This window comes from Bos javanicus, chromosome 11, assembly GCF_032452875.1.
Source record: "Bos javanicus breed banteng chromosome 11, ARS-OSU_banteng_1.0, whole genome shotgun sequence".
Taxonomy (NCBI): Eukaryota; Metazoa; Chordata; class Mammalia; order Artiodactyla; family Bovidae; genus Bos; species Bos javanicus.
The window spans coordinates 85,747,209-85,760,648 of record NC_083878.1 but is presented as its reverse complement, the minus strand read 5'-3'; the positions used below and the strand labels follow the sequence as shown (position 1 = coordinate 85,760,648).

Here is a 13,440-nt window from a genome sequence, read left to right as displayed (position 1 = left end):
TGGGGTGCTGCACTCTTCTTCTTAATTCTCCTTTTTTTTTAAACTTTTTATTTTGTATTGGAGGGCTTCCCTGGTAGCTCAGATGATAAAGAATCTGCCTGCCATGTGGGAGACCTGGGTTTGATCCCTGGGTTGGGAAGATCCCCTGGAAAAGGGAATGGCTACCCACTCCATTATTCTTGCCTGGAGAATTCCATGGATAGAGGAGCCTTGTGGGCTATAGTCCATGGAGTTGCAAAGAGCTGGGCATGACTGAGAGATCAACATAGCTGATTAAGGGGCTTCCCTGATGGCTCAGTGATGAAGAATCTGTCTGCCAATGCAGGAGACGCGGATTCGATTATTGAGTCAAGAAGATCCCCTAGAGAAGGAAATGGCCATTCAGTCCAGTATTCTTGCCTGGGAAATCCCATGAACGGAGGAGCCTGGCAGTCTATGGGGTCACAAAAGAGGCAGACATGATTTAATGACTAAACAAAAACAAAAACAAAAATGGGATCTCAAAGAAGTAACTTATTCAAAGCCCCAACGCTGGGAAGCGTCCAGGCTGAGATGTAAACTCAGGCCGGGGAAATGAACTGCGAAGGGAGAATCTGTGTCCCTGTTATCCATCATTTATATTTCTCTGAAGTTATGAATCTCATCAAATTGCATCCAGGAAGCCTTTTCTGCCACTCTGTCTAAAGGACCCTGTCCCCTGCCTCTGCATTATCTTTTTTCCTCACTGTGTGTTTTCCTCCATTGCTCTCACTTGTTTGACATCCGTCCCTCCCGTTATGCTGTACTTTCTAGCACAGAAATGACCACACCCTCTTATTACCTTTCGAATGCCCAGGACCTGTTCAGTGATGGTACATAGGAGGCATTTAGTAAGTGGTAGCTTACTGAATAAATGAAGACTGAGTATGATGATGGAGGGTAATACAGAGGTTCAAAGCACAGACGCTGGAGCCACACTACTTGGTTTTGAATCTCAGTTTTTCTATGTGCTGGCTGTGTGATCTTAGGAAAGTTCCTTAACCCCTCTGTGCCTCGCTGTTCTCATCTGTTGAATGAGAATAATACTAATCAGTCTCCTCATGATAGCTGTAAGGATTAATGGTGTGTAAGCAGCTCAAAAGCATTTAAATATTGCCTGGCACATGGGAAGTGGTTAATGAGGACCAGGCATTTGCATGTGTGAGCCCACTGGAAGTGACCAGGATGAGTCTTCTATAAGATTGTTGGTGGAGCTCATGAGAAAATGGTGGACACTGTCATGCTTGAAATAGTTTGCTACAGTAGAAAGATTATGGGATTTGCTGTCAGACTCACCTGGAATGCAACACAAGCTCTGTGACTATTAACTAGGTATAATAAGCTGAATGTTTGTGTTCCCCTTAAATTCAGGTGATGAAACTTAACCCCAATATGTTGGTATTAGGAGGTGGGCCCTTGGGAGGTGATGAGGTCATGAAGGAGGTCATGAAGGAGGTCATGAGGTGGTCATGAAGGTCATGATGAGGTCATTGGAGGAGGAAATGGCAACCCATTCCAGTATTTTTGCCTGAGGAATCCCCATGAACGGAAGACCCTGGCAGGCTACAGTCCATGGGGTTGAAAAGAGTTGGACACAACTGGAGTGACTTAGCACACACACGAGGTCATGAAGGTGGAGCCTTCCTGAGTGGGATTAGTGCCCTTATAAAAATGACCCCAGGACACAGCCCTTGTCCCTTCAGGCAAGGACTCAACAGAAAGACTATGAACCAGGAAGCAGGCCCTCACCTGACTTCTGATCTGCCATCATCTTGATTTTGGAGTTCCAGCCTCTAGAACTGTGAGAGAGAAGTGTCCACTGTTTTTAAGCCATCCAGTCTTTGGTATTTTTGTTACAGCAGCCTGAGTGGACTAAGGCACCAGGTGATTTGGGCAAGTCCATCACCCATGTGGGAGCTTCCCCGGTAGCTGAGATGGTGAAGAATATGCCTGCAATGCAGGAAACCTGGGTTTGATCCCTGGGTTGGGAAGATCCCCTGGAGAAGGGAATGGCAGTCCACTCCAGCATTCTTGCCTGGCAAATCCCATGAATAGAGGAGACTAGCAGGCTAATATGGAGTCGAAAAGAGTTGGGTAAAACTGAGCGACTAACATTTTCACTTTCAACAGTCGTTACCCATGCGAGGCTGTCCCTGCATCTGTGAGCCATGCTGCATTAGCAAGCACATACACCAGCATTGTTGTGAGGGAGCAAAAATACAAAAAATAATGATAAAAACCCTAATGACGTTCATGCACGGCAGACTTAGTGTGCCAATGGGATGACACATGGTCTGTGAAGACCTGCCTGATGTAGTTGAAGAGCCTACACGTCTGTAACGAATGTGAATAAGTGTATGAATGAAGGTGGGTTTTGTTGAATGAATGCAGAGAAGAGACCGGCATTGCTTTTTTGGTTTAGGACTTAAAAACCTTAAACTGAAAAAAAAAAAAAGAAAGAAAAAAAAAACCACCTTATACTGGGGAGAGGGTAGGAGAGATTATGTAGGTGGCAAGAATTTTGTGATGCTTAGGTGAAATTCTGGCATTGAGAATTGCATTTTGAAGATTTTCCCAGGCACGAGTTTTCCTCTTGCCCTTCTCAGGGGCCTGCCTGGGCGGGCAGTGTTCTGTGCTGATGTGCCGTGACATGGCTTGAGCTCACAATCACGTCTTCTTTGTAGGAACAAAGAAATAAAAACCATAACTTCTAAAAGATCCCCTAATGGCTGCAGTGTTTCAGCTTCCTGAACATAACTGAATTAATTCACAGTTTTCCTAGAACAGGACTGGAATCCATCAACCTATGGCTCTGTCATGCTTGTTCGGGAGATATGCCAATTGGATCCATTTAATTCTGCAAGAAAATAGTTGTCAGCCAGTTTTTCTTTGCATCTCACCTGGGCAGTTAAACCTTGGGTGGTCTTTTTCTCTGATTGAATAGATTAATCTGTTCCTTGTAAATTACATCAAACTGCTAGTCTGCACCCTACACCATGGAATATCAGCTTTATTAGTTCCATTCTTGGAGACATTGTGAAATAATAGAAAGCACATTGTGTAACCAAGGTATGGCAATTTTCAATGCACACAATTCCAAATGACCTTCTTGGTTTTCTAACTGACTGTGAATTACTTAGTAACAATGGAGTTAACGGAACTATTATTCACTCAGAACAACATTTAACACAAACCCCACAAGAGATGCCTCTAGTATATGAAATACATTATGGCTAATTATGAAGTTGCTAAAGTCTTCTAAAGCATTTGTTTGAAAATTCAGGAAATGGAAACATTAGCAAATCTAGATTTTAATTAACCTTGGCAGTCCTCACAATGTAGCTCTTTGGGTAAATAAGTCAGCAGAACATATTGTTATAGTTATTGGTAAACAAGAGGGAAAAACCTAAAGGTTAATAAAGTTTGCAAGTCACTTGTCAGCTACTCCCTTATTTGTAGTTTTTGACTCCATTTTAGAAAGATTCTGGGGAAATTATGGCTGAAAATTTTGAGATGTCTTGAGATACTGTAGAAAGTGGTCTTCTTAAGTTGTTTGGTCTAAAAATAAAAACCACCACTCCTGGGCTTCCCTGGCTGTCCAGTAGTTAAGACTCTGTGCTTCCAATGTGGAAGGCACCGGTTAGATTCCTGGTTGGGAACTAAGAGCCCACATGCCATGTGGACTGGCCAAAAAAAAAAAAAAAAAATCACATAAAAAAGAATATTCCCTTTCCTTGTCAACATATCCTATTTTCAAAATAAACCAAAGAAGAGATACATTTAAAAAACTCAAAAGACTTCAGAATTCTACCTAATCAGAATTTTAACTCTGGGGTACCATCCTTAGTCAATAAACATCCTTTATTATCTTCTAGGCAATGAATGCAGGTACTTAATTTGGAAAAAGGTTGAGTGCCGGTAGCCGGCATATTGCATATTGAGTGCATATTGCATATTGAGTGCAGCACTTTCCACAGCATCATCTTTCAGGATCTGGAATAGCTCAACTGGAATTCTATCACTGCCGGGAGCCAGTGTGAGGAACTCCGCCCATGACAAAGGTCATGAGGAAGGACGCTCGGCATACGCAAAGGCGGGATCGAGCACTCACTTCGGGAGTGCCCCTGGAAATTCTCGAGCATATACCCCCAAAACCAGAGTCTGCCTACTTTCTGCTTTGAGCTTTCACCTACACCTCTGACTTTACGGGGGGCTGTCCCCCACTACCTCTCTCTGAAAAAGAGTTAGCTTACAGCTCCAGTTAATAATTCCTGGGTGTGACAGTGTTTAACCTACAAACTCCTTTGGAAATCCTCTAGCCTGCCTGAATAGGTTTTTCCCGCCACATGTGATTGTTCAGAGCCTCCCAACTGTGAGAGGCAGGAGATGTTCTAAACTGTCTAAACACAGATTCTTTTGAGTAGTTAAAAGATTGATTAGAAATTGTATTGGTGAAGGGATTTTCACTTGTTGGGCCAATGTTTGCTGCTAGGTTTCCATATCCCTTACCTGCTGTGTCCCTGGCAGTGTATTGATGAATAGAATTGGTGTAAGTAGTAGCTTTAATGTTTGTAACCTGGGACCCTTGAGTTAATTCTTTTTTTTGTTATAGCCCACCACACCTTTGCTCTGTAGGAATGCAGCTTTATCTAATGCTTTTGGAGGGTGGCTCCTGACCAATCATCTTTAGAGAAAAATAAGTTTTCTGAAGAAAGGGTCTTAAAATGTTAACAGGCCTCCGGGCCAGAAGATGATGCAAATCACCTAAGCTTTTGCATATGATAAGTTTGCAGGAAGAAAGCCTGGCTTGCTGCATGACTCTACCCCTTCCCCCATTATCCTCTATGCATAACTTAAGGTATAAAAACTACTTTGGAAAATAAACTGCGGGCCTTGTTCACTGAAACTTGGTCTCACCATGTCGTTCTTTCTCTTACCTTCTGGCTGAATTATTCAGCCTCTTTTCTCCACTGAATTTCCTCACTGAGCTATCCTTATTCTATTACTCTTTATATCCTTAATTAATGTTTAATTAAGCAGTTGTTTCCTGATCTTCGCCTACGCCGTCTCTCCTTCGAATACCCTGGATCAGCCGGGGCTGGTCCCCGGCAGTTGAGGAGGAAGATTGGGGGAAATTTTAGATAGATTTAAAAAGTCCCTTCTATTATTCTACTTATCTCCTTTGTTATGTATGAAGTACTGAAATATCAAGGTTAGAAGAAACTTTGCAAGTCATTGAGTACAGTTTACCACTGAATTTCTGGTAGAGAATTTGTGACTCTCTGATCTTCTACCCTTGACTTGTATTTTGGCGATGGGAAGCTCAGTATGAACTAGTAGTCTTCCTATTTTTTTTGGAGGGGGAGACTTTTTAAAAACTGAATAGTTGATTTACAGAATCATGTTAGTTATATATGTAACTGACATATTGATATATATATATATATAACTGACATACATTTATAACTGATACATATTAATGTATATCATATATATGACTATACTTTTACAGATTCTTTTCCTGTACAGGTTATTATAAAAAGGGCTTTTCTGATAGCTCAGTTGGTAAAGATCTGCCTGCAATGCAGGAGACTCTGCTTCAATTCCTGGGTCCGGAAGATCCGCTGGAGTAGGGATAGGCTACCCACTCCAGTATTCTTGGGCTTCCCTTATGGGCACAGCTGGTCAAGAATCCGCCTGCAATGCGAGAGACCTGGGTTTGATCCCTGGGTTGGGAAGATCCCCTGGAGAAGGGAAAGGCAACCTACTCCAGTATGCTGGTCTGGAGAATGCCATGGACTGTATAGAACTTGGGGTTGCAAAGAGTTGGACTCAACTGAGTGACTTTCACTTTCACAAAATATTGAGTATAGTTCCCTGTGCTATGTAGAAGGTCCTTGTTGGTTATCTCTTTATATAAAGTAGTGTGTATCTGTTAATCTCAACCTCCTAATTTATCCCTCCCTCTCTGACTATTGATTTCTTCCTTTCTATTGTAAAATTTAGCTAAAATTCGTTTCCAAATAAAGTCTCCTTGGACCTACTTCCTTCTTCACCTCCCCATTCCCCTTATGGTCTCATCCCTAAGTCTAGTTCTTCTATAAGAACAGCCATGGCTGATAACATCCCTCTGCCTCTCCAGACCTCCTCCTCATTGTCACTCTGCCCTCTGCCCTTTGAGGCTGACCTGTGTGGAATTCACTGGGTTTCATCCATGGGGTCCTGTGTGCTCTGACTTCTGGTTGGATTTGGCCACAGGAGTGTCCTGGCAGGAGGCTGAAAGGAGAGAGGAGAGGAAGCTGAAAAGTGTGAATTACTCAGGTGCCTGCCTGGGGGGGTTCCTTCTAATTGGCTTTGTTCTTATTGATACTGTTTTTTTTTTTTTTTTTCAAGGAGACTTGCTCTCTACATGACTTTCTTCAGGTTTTAGAAACAACTTCCTCTTTAAATACTCTGTGTCTCAAGGGAACAGCGTCTCTTATTCTAGCCTTATTCATTTGCTTCCTTTACACCTATTCCTGGCTTCCCTGATAGCTCAGTTGGTAAATAATCTGCCTGCAATGCAGGAGACCCCGGTTTGATTACTGAGTTGGGAAGATCCACTGGAGTAGGGATAGGCTACCCACGCCAGTATTCTTGGGCTTCCTTTGTGGCTCAGCTGGTCAAGAATCCGCCTGCAATGCGGGAGACCTAGGTTTGATCCCTGGGTTGGGAAGATCCCCTGGAGAAAGGAAAGGCCACCCACTGCAGTATTCTTGTCTGGAGAATGCCATGGACTGTATAGAACTTGGGGTCGCAAAGGGTCAGACGCGACTGAGCAACTTTCACTATTTCACACCTATTCCACTGCAAGCAGTCCCTTCGTAAACAAATCTTCCTTGAATGACCCCAATTGGATTAAGCCATTTGTTTCCAGTTGGGACTCTGGCTGATATAATAGCCCTTCGGATAATTCTAGTACACTGCGTACCCACGATATCTTCTTCACTCAAATGCGCCAGGATTCCTCAGTTGCGGCTAACATTGCTTGGCTTTAGGACTACTACCCATTCTCTGCAGTGTTCCAATTGGGCGATTTACAATGTGTGGGACCTAGCGCTGAAAGCTGTGGTCCGGGGCTAATCAGAACACAGCATGGTTCTCCTTCATCTCCTCTGGAGATCACTTTACCCATTAGCACAGCCAGGGACACGTGTGCAGACCTCCTTTGGACACTCTGTTGTGTGGGGGCAGCCTGCTGAGCTTGTGATCGTGGTTGTGTGAAGTGTGGGGCTTGCAGTCAGTCAGACCTCAGTGTGAGTCCTGGCTCTACCGCTTACCAGACGTGTGAGCCACTCTGAGTCCATGTGTGTGTGTATGTGTTAGTCGCTCAGTTGTGTCTGACTCTTTGCGACCCCATGGACTGTAGCCCGCCAGGCTCCTCTGTCCATGGAGTTCTCCAGGCAAGAATACTGGAGTGGGTTGCCATGCTCTCTCTCCTCCAGGGAATTCTCCCAACCAAGGGATGGAACCTGGGTCTTCTGTATTGCAGGTGGATTCTTTATCGTCTGAGTCACCAGGGAAGCCCCTTGAGACAATAGAAGGGGTAAAATGCCAATTCCTTCCTCCCAGTTTTGTTATGAGAGTTAAATGAGCCTGTGTATCTGGAATTGCTCTGTGAGCTATAGAGCGCTATGCAGATCCTGTTATTCTTATTTGTCAGGTGGTGCTCCTCCTGTTCTTCCTTCTGTCTCCCCTCTGCTTACCTTCCTGGTCTCCCTTCCTCTCCCAGCTTCTGGGATGTCATCTGTTTCCTTTGACAAAAATGTCTCTCAGCACTTCATTTCCAGATCCATCAATGTTCTCGGTGTTTCTTAAAGCCCAGCATGGCCACCTTCCCAGCACTTTCCCCCATCAACCCGAAGACAAGCCCTCTCTTCATTTCTGCTAGAACTTTTGTTTTTCTCCTGGAACATTTTTCTCTTCCTAACTCTTAGAAAGCGAGCGAGAGAAGGAATCTTAGTTATCATCTGGTTCTACCTTTTTTTCTCTTAGAAGATGAGTAAGTTGAAATTCAGGAGGGGATGAGACATACCCAAATTTATGGAGTAAATGAGGGGTGCAGTCAGAACCCAAGCCAGGACTCAGGCCTCCTAGCCCAGAGGAGCCCCCAGGACACCCCTGCACCTTTGAAGACTGTCTGCCCCATGGCGGATGCTGTTCAGCTGTGACCTCGTGGAGGGCAGAGACAGTGGCTCATTTTTCTAAGTTCTCACCTGTAGCAACACTTACCTGTAGCTTGGCCAGTCTGTTCAAAGCATACTTGACTGCTGAACTGAGCCTGGAGAGGAAAACAAAACTGGAAAACTGGGACTATTTTAAGTCAAATGCTGGCTGAATGCTTCTTCATCTTCTGCCTCTTTTCTTATCCCAGATGATGATGATGATGATGATAATATGTGTGTGTGTGTGTGTGTGTGTGTGTGTGTGTGTCTTAGTAACTCAGTTGTGTCTGACTGTTTGCAAGCCCATGGACTGTAGCCCTCCAGGCTCCTCTGTCCATGGAATTCTCCAGGCAAGAACACTGGAGTGGATTGCCATTCCCTTCTTCAGGGGATCTTCCCCATCCTACCTGCATTGTAGGCAGATTCTTTACTGTGTGGGCCACCAGGGAAGCCCTCCTGATGATATACCCAGTTTTTAAAATCCAAGACCAAGATGGGTTCATCATTTTCCCCACGAATTTTAAGTGAACATTTTTGAGATTCCCAGTGAGTTTTGCTGAGTAGAGATTTTGGAACACTGTCTTAAATTAAAAAGTCTTGGGAGTACATGAAAGTGGAAAATTTGGTTGTAAGGAAGTGACTTCCTTGGTTTATTGCAGTGAGAAAAGTTAGCTGACAAGAGTGAATCTTCAAAGAATTAATTTACAAAACTGTGGGTTTAACATTGCAGCCTCAGCTGAAAGAGCCAGAGAGTCAGAAAAAGTGCTGAGTGTGGGGAAAGTTGCTGATGGCCTTTGCACCTTGTGAGGAAGGCAAGCCAAGTCTGCACCCCCAGCGGGTAGGATGGCCCTGGGAGGTGAATCTTTCCAGTGTGCTATGATCTGCATAGCTTCCCTGGTGGCTCAGGGGTAAAGAACCTGCCTGACCATGCAGGAGGTGTGGCTTGTATCGGTGGGTTTGGAAGATCCCTGGGAGAAAGAAATGGGAACCAACTCCAGTGTTCTTGCCTGGAAAATCCCATGGACAGAGGAGGCTGGTGGGCTGAGGTCCGTGGGATTGCATAAGAGCTGGACACTACCTATCAACTAAACAACAACAAAATGCTCTGAAAGGTAGCATCTTGTCTCCTTGAAGTTCTGCAGGTAGAGCTTCCTGCTGACCTGGCCAGTGTCCTGGAGCTTCCTTTTGAGAGCTACAGAGAGCTGAGAAGCCAGGCTCATTCTTAATATGCCATCAAGTTCATGTTACTCAAGAAGAGTGGTAGCTAGTGAACTAAGACTTGTTGTGATAGCTACATACAAGAGAGCTTTAAAACACACACACACACACACACACACCATGGAAACAGGAGCTGCTCTAACACCTGATCCTCTACTTCCTAATGTATTCTATGCTCAGGTGCACGACTGGTATGGTGGCATGTTGGGGGCATTAGGGAGAGAGTGGATAGGTATTCTGAAGACAGTGCCAGCTTTGGAATCAAACAGAAGAGGGCCTGAGCCCAAGTTCTACCATTTACTTGCTCAGTGATAATAATTTACCTCTTTGAGGCTCAGTTTCTCATCTGTGAAATGATGACAAAGAAACTTACTTTGATAGCCATTGTATTTGATGGCAATCAGCGTGTCACATTATAGCTTATACTAGTGCCTGACACGTGACAGATGCTGCTGCGATAATGGTGCTGCTGATGGTGGTGGTGATGGCGATGATGGTGGTGGGTTATCATGGTGGTGGCTGCTGGGAGGCAATGGGGCTTTTTCTACATTCAGTATTTTGGGGTACACGATCCTTCTTTGTGATTATGAAGTTGTTGTTGTTCTTGTTTAGTCACTAAGTTATGTCCAACTCTTTGCAACCTCATGGATTGTAGCCTGCCAGGCTCCTCTGTCCATGGGATTTCCCAGGCAAGAATCCTGGAGTGGGTTGCTGTGTTCTTCTCCAGGGGATCTTCCCCAACCAGGGCTTGAATCCATGTCTCCTACATTGTAGGTGGATTCTTTACCACTGAGTCACTGGGGACAATAGAATTTTGGGATTCTGAGGGTGGAGGGGATTTTCCTCCAGTCTTCTGCATGTGATTCCTAAATATATTTCATCCTCTATTTCAACACCCTTCTAATGGGGCATTCAGTAACTCATGACCCTGGTGTTGATCCTGTGGTTTCTTTCTGAGCAGTAGTTTCCTAACCTGGAAAATAGGGTTGATAATGCCCAGGGATCAAGATTGTTATAGAGGTCAAAGGTCATGCATGCCAAAGTTGAGACAGGAGGGCAATAACTGTTTTTCTCCTTTCTCTTTCCCTTCCCTGGAAGCTGCTTGTTTCGTCTTCTGATGGGTCTATTTATTTTTAGATCCAAGTTTTGACTCCCTGGGCTTTTACCCATCAGTCTGTTTCCTTCTGTGTGGCCTAGTGAGGGTGAACTGAGTCAGTCTTTCCTAAGCCAGCCCTGCTGATCTCACTCTGGTCCCCCAGTGTCTCCTCTTCTCTAGTTCTTGGTTCCTTTGGTCATGCCTTGTCATCACATGGTTTCCAGTCCTCTTGCCCTATTTAATCTTCTCTGTGTGTGTGCCTGCTTCCTTCTCAAACAGTGGTACCTATAAGAGTCAGGGGTGCAGGTGAATTTAGGGAGCCTCTCACTTGTAGTTTTGTACTTGGAGAAGCTGAGGTCCAATGTAAGGAGTATCAGTACAGCAAGTTCTGTGTGGTTGGCAGCATGTCCCAAGAAGTGTTTTCTTTTCTTTTTCATCATGCTCTTTATTTATTTTTGTCTGTGCTGGGTCTTTGTTGCTGTGCAGGCTGTGCGGTGTGTGGAGTTTCTCATTTTGGTGGCTTCTCTGGTTGTAGAACATGGCTCTAGGTCTCTTGGGCTTCAGTAGCTGTTGCTCGTGGACTCTAGAGCACAGGTTCAATAGTTGTAGGGGACGGGCTTAGTTGCTCTGCGGCATGTGGGATCTTCCTGGATCAGATATTGAGCCCGCGTCTCTTGCATCAGCAGGCGAATTTCTTAATCTTGAGCCATCAGGGAAACCTAAGAAATGTTTTCTGATTTATCTGTTTACAGCACTGATGCTACAGAGGCAAGAACTTTGATACTTTCACTGCAGTGTTTCCCTACTTTTTCCAGAAAGGCCTCCAGAAACAGCAACAGGGTTCTCTTGGTGGTAAGACCATCTGGATGCTTCAAGAACATTTTACATGCAACAGCAGTTGGTGTTCCTTAGCACGACCATTTGAAATTTGGATGAGCTTCCACTGTTTGAAGCTGGTGCAGCTGTACTGTGGGAGCATGAAGCTGGTAATTTTTATTCCAGATGGCAATAGGAGTGGTCAGGAAAGAAGGCAGGTTCCCCTATGAAATTAAAGTACTTCCTTTGGTAAGGTCTCGTAGTTCAACTGCAGGTGCATCATCCTATCTCTCTAGGCCTCGATTTCCTCTTCTTAAAATGAACCTCTGCATTGTATGACCCCTGCATTGCCACTAAGGGTTGCTGCTGCTGCTGCTGCTGAGTCACTTCAGCCGTGTCCGACTCTGTGCGACCCCATGGACGGCAGCCCACCAGGCTCCCCCGTCCCTGGGGTTCTCCAGGCAAGAACACTGGAGTGGGTTGCCATTTCCTTCTCGAATGCATGCAAGTGAAAAGTGAAAGTGAAGTCGCTCAGTCGTGTCTGACCCTCAGCGACCCCATGGACTGCAATCTTCCAGGCTCCTCCATCCATGGGATTTTCCAGGCAAGAGTACTGGAGTGGGGTGCCATTGCTTTCTCCATACTAAAGGTTACGGGAAGATTATGTGAAAATAATGTCGATTGTTGTCTTAGATTATAAAGTATGATGCATAAGCACGCTTTCTTGCAAACTAGATTTAATAAATTTCTTATTGCTCAGTTATCGCTTGCGAATTCATAGGCATCTTGGTCACCTCAGGCAGGTTGCCAAGTTTGGAATACCCCGTGCTGGTTTGATCCTTGGGTCAGGAAGATCCCCTGGAGAAGAACATGGCAACTCACTCCAGTATTCTTGCCTGGAGCATCCCATGGGCAGAGGAGCCTGGCAGGCTACAGTACATAGCATTGTAAAGAGTTGGACATGACTGAAGCAACTTAGCACACACACACAAGTTCATTGTTCTGTTTTTTTTTTTTTTCCTCAAGGTCAAGTTCAAGATTCCGGGCTCTGGAATGTCTTCTTGGATGACATCAGCCATGGTGAGTTTTCTGTCATCTGAGCTTAGTCCTACCTGTTATCTTTTTTTTTTTTTTTAAATTTCAGGCACAATTATGTTATTCTACTTCATATTTGCCTTCTCCTGAACCAGGTTCCAGTGAGTTCTGCCAACTTCAGGTCTTTCAAGACTTTCCAGTCAAATCCTTCTGCATCTCACAAATGCATAAAAATAGAGCCACTGAAGCAAGAAATAAAAGTTGAAAACATGTTAAGAGTTCAGTTCATATCAGTCACTCAGTCGTGCCCAACTCTTTGTGACCACAAGGACTGCAGCACGCCAGGCCTCCCTGTCCATCACCAACTCCCAGAGTTTGCTCAAACTCATGTCCATTGAGTTGGTGATGCCATCCAACCATCTCATCCTCTGTCATCCCCTTGTCCCACCTTTAATCTTACCCGGCATCAGGGTCTTTTTCAATGAGTTAGTTCTTCGCATCAGGTGGCCAAAGTATTGGAGTTTCAGCTTCAGCATCAGTCCTTCCAACTGAATATTCAGGACTGATTTTCTGTAGGATTGACAGGTTTGATCTCCTTGCAGTCCAAGGGACTCTCAGGAGTCTTCTCCAACACCACAGTTCGAAAGCATCAATTCTTCGGCACTCAGCTTTCTTTATAGTCCAACTCTCACATCCATATATGACTACTGGAAAAACCATAGCTTGGACTAGATGAACCTTTGGTGGTAAAGTAACAGTTACCTTCCATTTATAATGCTCTGATAACAGTGAGGTTACTTGTTTTAAGTTTTGGGCCATACATATTTCTTTTACTTTTTATTCCTTCCTTCTTTCCTACTAGTGAATCAAACTTGGGTCTGCTTGCCCACACACAAGAAGGCCAATTTATTGACACTGGGTTGTGGTGAAATAAGATGCAGTGTAAATTGCTGTGAGGAGTGCCAAGCAAGAGTCCAGGGCAGCTAGTGCTTAAAAGACCTGAACTCCTCAAAAGCTTGCAGGGAAAGGTTTATAAAGACAGGGTGAGGGAGG

At 44.5% G+C, this 13,440-nt stretch overlaps 1 long non-coding RNA gene across 1 annotated transcript in view; it reads left to right on the top strand.

The window, feature by feature from the left end:
• Nucleotides 1–13,440, top strand: part of LOC133257428 (uncharacterized) — a 123,027-nt gene that overhangs the window by 8,045 nt on the left and 101,542 nt on the right. Inside the window, exon 2 of the long non-coding RNA XR_009739554.1 lies at nt 12,379–12,432. This is a non-coding gene — a long non-coding RNA (uncharacterized LOC133257428). The remainder of the gene's footprint in view (nt 1–12,378; nt 12,433–13,440) is intronic.